Here is a 5000-nt window from a genome sequence, read left to right as displayed (position 1 = left end):
AGGGCGACACCGGACGACCCGACGGCGCAGCGGCGGAGGGCTCGGGCCGCCCTGGGCAAACCGAGACGGCGAATCCGATGGTGCCCACCGCGGGGAGCCTGCGCCCTCGGACGACCCCGTTCTCGCGGGAAACAGTCCGGCGAGCGGACCCCCGGCCCCTTCCCCCGCTGTCGGCCGATCCGACGGTCAGAATCTCCTGCCGACTCCTGGCTGGGTGAGCGGGGGTGTCGGCTCGGCATGCGGGGCGCTGTCGGCCCGCTGCGTCGAGATCTGCCGGTCGGAATCGTCTGCCGACGCCCGGGTGGGTGAGCGGGAGGGTCGGCCTCGGCATGCGGGGCGCTGTCGGCCCGCTGCGTCGAGATCTGCCCGTCACAATCTCCCGCCATCTCCTGCGTGGGTGAGCGGGAGGGTCGGCCCGGCATGCGGGCGCTCTCGGCCCGCTGCGTCGAGTTCTGCCGGTCGGAATCTCCGGTGAGCAGCCAGAAGTGTTCACATACATTACAAAAAGGTACTGTGCTGCCTCCAAAGAGGTTTAAAATGCATGTGTGTTGTTTGCATTTCATCGCAGTTTGAAAATTTCCTTCCCATGATAATAGCATGAAGTATTAGCATGTTGAATCCCAAAAAGAATTGAATTAGAGGTGTGTAATCAAAGTTTCATTGAAGGCAGTTCAGTATTTCAAAAAAAATCATTTCAGAATCAAGCATGAAGTAATGACACACTTTCCGAAAAACTACTGTATTGTGTCCAAAAAGATTTTAATCACACGTTGCAATCAATGGTACCTTTTTTAACAAAAAAAAAAAATAGTTACTGTATTACCACCAAAGAAAAATGTTCTAAGAATGTGTCCACCCATCGCGTACAATTACAAATTTCATTCAAATAATCTGCATGTAGTATAATTCACATATCAGCTCCAAAAATCACTGCATTCCCCCTGTATTGTCTTGATCAGCATTTCAGTATAGTGTAACAATTTCATTCGAACAGGAAGGGCATGACGTATTACCACATAAAATCCTGGCTGGCCTGGCCATCCTGTCGGAAATAAAAATGAAATTATAAATTTAACAAAAAAAGCCCCCGGCAGACAGAGTCCAATTCCATGGATCTGCCTCCGGGGGCCTGTCGGCATGCTGTTCGGATGTCTCCGCTCTCAGGCCTCGGACAACTCTTGATTGCAAGAGCGACGCCCTGGCCTCGACGCACGGAGGACTGGCGGCCTGGACATCCTGTCGAAATAAGAATAAAGATAAAGTTTTTATTTCAGAAAAAAAGAAAAGCCCCCGGCAGACACAGCCCAATTCCATGGACCTGCCTCCGGGGCCCTGGCCGACTGGTGTTGGGCTGTGTCCCGCTCACGAGCCCCTGCCGAACCTCGGAGATCAAGAGCGGGTGCCTGGCCTCGACCTACGGGGCCCTGTTGGACTGGTGTTGGGCTGGCTGTCGCTCAGGAGCCCCTGCCCACCTCGGAGAGGAAGAGCAGGTGCCTAACCTCGACGTACGGGGGGCTAGTGGACTGGAGGTGAGCTGTGTCCGGCTCAAGAGCCGCTGCCCACCTCGGAGTTGAAGAGCGGGTGCCTAACCTCGAAGTACGGGGCCCTGTCGGACTGGAGGTGGGCTGGCTGTCGCTCAGGAGCCCCTGCCCACCTCGGGAGGAAGAGCGGGTGCCTAACCTCGACGTACGGGGGGCTAGTGGACTGGAGGTGAGCTGTGTCCGGCTCAAGAGCCGCTGCCCACCTCGGAGTTGAAGAGCGGGTGGCCTAACCTCGAAGTACGGGGCCCTGTCGGGACTGGAGGTGGGCTGGCTGTCGCTCAGGAGCCCCTGAAAACGTCGGAGTGGAAGGGCGAGTGCCTGGCCTCGACGTACGGGGGCTGGCCGACTGGAGGTGGGCTGGCTGTCGCTCAAGAGACCCTGACCACCTCGGAGTGAAGAGCGGGTGCCTAACCTCGAAGTACGGGGCCCTGCCGGACTGGAGGTGGGCTGGCCTTCGCCCAGGAGCCCTGCCCACCTCGGAGAGGAAGAGCGGGTGCCTAACCTCCTAAGGACGGGGGGCTGCCGGACTGCTGTTGGCCTGGCTGTCGCTCAGGAGCCGCTGCCGAACTCGGAGTGGAAGAGCGAGTGCCTGGCCTCGACGCTACGGGGCCCTGGCCGTCTGGAGTTGGCCAGGGTGTCGATGCCGAGTCGGAGAGGTAGAGCGAGTGCCTGCCTCGACCTACTGGGGCCTGGCCGTCGCTCAACAGCCCCTGCCGACGTCGGAGAAGTAGTGCGAGTGACTGGCTTCGACGTACGGGGGCTAGCGGACTGGAGGTGGGCTGGCTGTCGCCCAGGAGCCCCTGCCCACCTCGGAGAGGAAGAGCGGGTGCCCAACCTCGACGTACGGGGGGCTAGTGGACTGGTGTTGGGCTGTGTGTCGCTCACGAGCCCCTGAAAACGCCGGAGTGGAAGGGCTAGTGCCTAACCTCGACGTACGGGGCCCTGGCCGACTGGAGGGGGGCTGGGGCTGTCGCTCAAGAGCCGCTGCCGACGTCGGAGAAGTAGTTCGAGTGACTGGCTTCGACGTACGGGGGGGCTAGTGGACTGGAGTTGGGCTGGCTGTCGCCCAGGAGCCCCTGCCCACCTCGGAGAGGAAGAGCGGGTGCCCAACCTCGACGTACGGGGGGCTAGTGGACTGGTGTTGGGCTGGCTGTCGCCCAGGAGCCCCTGCCCACCTCGGAGAGGAAGAGCGGGTGCCCAACCTCGACGTACGGGGGGCTAGTGGACTGGTGTTGGGCTGGGTGTCGCTCACGAGCCCCTGAAAACGCCGGAGTGGAAGGGCTAGTGCCTAACCTCGACGTACGGGGCCCTGGCCGACTGGAGGTGGGCTGGCTGTCGCTCAAGAGCCGCTGCCGACGTCGGAGAAGTAGTTCGAGTGACTGGCTTCGACGTACGGGGGGCTAGTGGACTGGAGGTGAGCTGGCTGTCGCTCAGGAGCCCCTGCCGACGTCGGAGAAGTAGTTCGAGTGACTGGCTTCGACGTACGGGGGGGCTAGCGGACTGGTGTTGGGCTGGCTGTCGCTCAGGAGCCCCTGCCCACCTCGGAGAGGAAGAGCGGGGTGCCCAACCTCGACGTACGGGGGGCTAGTGGACTGGTGTTGGGCTGGCTGTCGCTCAGGAGCCCCTGAAAAACGTCGGAGAAGTAGTGCGAGTGCCTGGCTTCGACGTACGGGGGGGCTAGTGGACTGGAGGTGGGCTGGCTGTCGCTCAAGAGCCGCTGCCGACGTCGGAGAAGTAGTTCGAGTGACTGGCTTCGACCGTACGCGGGCTAGTGGACAGGAGGTGAGCTGGCTGTCGCCCAGGAGCCCCTGCCGACGTCGGAGAAGTAGTGCGAGTGCCTGGCTTCGACGTACGGGGGGGCTAGTGACTGGAGGTGAGCTGGCTGTCGCTCAGGAGTCCCTGCCGACGTCGGAGAAGTAGGGCGAGTGCCTGGCTTCGACGTACGGGGGGCTAGTGGACTGGAGGTGAGCTGGCTGTCGCCCAGGAGCCCCTGCCCACCTCGGAGAGGAAGAGCGGGTGCCCAACCTCGACGAACGGGGGGCTAGTGGACTGGTGTTGGGCTGGGTGTCGCTCAACAGCCCCTGCCCACCTCGGAGAGGAAGAGCGGGTGCCTAACCTCGACGTACGGGGGGCTAGTGGACTGGTGTTGGGCTGGCTGTCGCTCAGGAGCCCTGCCGACGTCGGAGAAGTAGTGCGAGTGACTGGCTTCGACGTACGGGGGGCTAGCGGACTGGAGGTGGGCTGTTGTCCCGCTCAAGAGCCCCTGCCGACGTCGGAGAGGAAGAGCGGGTGCCTGGGCTCGACCTACGGGGGCTAGTGGACTGGAGGTGAGCTGGCTGTCGCTCAAAAGCCCCTGGAAACGTCGGAGAGGAAGAGCGCTGCCCGGTCTGGAGGTACGGGACCCTGGCCCACTGCTGTTGGGCTGTGACCCGCTCAACAGCCCCTGCCCGCCTCGGAGTGTAATGGCGGGCCTGCCCTCGAGGTACGGTGCCCTGGCCGTCTGGAGTTGGCCAGGGTGTCGGATGCCGAGTCGGAGAGGTAGAGCGAGTGCCTGGCCTCGACCTACGGGGCCTGGCCGACCGCTGTTGGGCTGGCCGTCGCTCAACAGCCCCTGCCGACATCTGAAGTGAAGAGCGTGTGCCTGGTCTCGACCTACGGGGGGCTGGCCCTCTGGTGTTTGGCTGGCTGTCGCTCAAATGCCCCTGAAAAGGTCAAGGAGGTAAAGCGGGTGCCTGGCCTCTACCTACGCCTGGCTGTCGGACTGGAGGTGGACAGGCTGCCGCTCAGGAGCCCCTGCCCACCTCGGAGGGGTGAGCGAGTGGCTGGCCTCGACATACGGGGCCCTGGCCCTCTGCTGTTGGGCTGTGTCTCCCTCAACAGCCCCTGCCCACCTCGGAGAGGAAGAGCGGGTGCCTAACCTCGACGTACGGGGGGCTAGTGGACTGGTGTTGGGCTGGCTGTCGCTCAGGAGCCGCTGCCAACCTCGGACTGGAAGAGCGAGTTGCCTGGGCCTCGACCTACGGGGCCCTGGCCGACTGGTGTTGGGCTGGCTGTCGCTCAGGGAGCCGCTGCCAACGTCGGAGAAGTAGTTCGAGTGACTGGCTTCGACGTACGGGGGGCTAGCGGACTGGAGGTGGGCTGTGTGTCGCTCAAGAGCCCTGCCGACGTCTGAAGTGAAGAGCGGGTGCCTGGTCTCGACCTACGGGGGGCTAGTGGACTGGAGGTGAGCTGCTGTCGCTCAGGAGCCCCTGCAACGTCGGAGAGGACGAGCAGGTGCCTGGCGTCGACCTACGGCTGGCTGTCGGACTGGAGGTGGGCTGGCTGTCGCTCAAAAGCCCCTGGAAACGTCGGAGAGGAAGAGCGGCTGCCCCGGTCTGGAGGTACGGGACCCTGGCCCACTGCTGTTGGGCTGTGTCTCCCTCAAAAGCCCCTGCCCACCTCGGAGAGGAAGAGCGGTTG

The sequence above is a fragment of the Lytechinus pictus genome, unplaced genomic scaffold, assembly GCF_037042905.1.
Source record: "Lytechinus pictus isolate F3 Inbred unplaced genomic scaffold, Lp3.0 scaffold_210, whole genome shotgun sequence".
Classification (NCBI taxonomy): domain Eukaryota; kingdom Metazoa; phylum Echinodermata; class Echinoidea; order Temnopleuroida; family Toxopneustidae; genus Lytechinus; species Lytechinus pictus.
Note: the sequence above shows the minus strand (reverse complement) of the source record.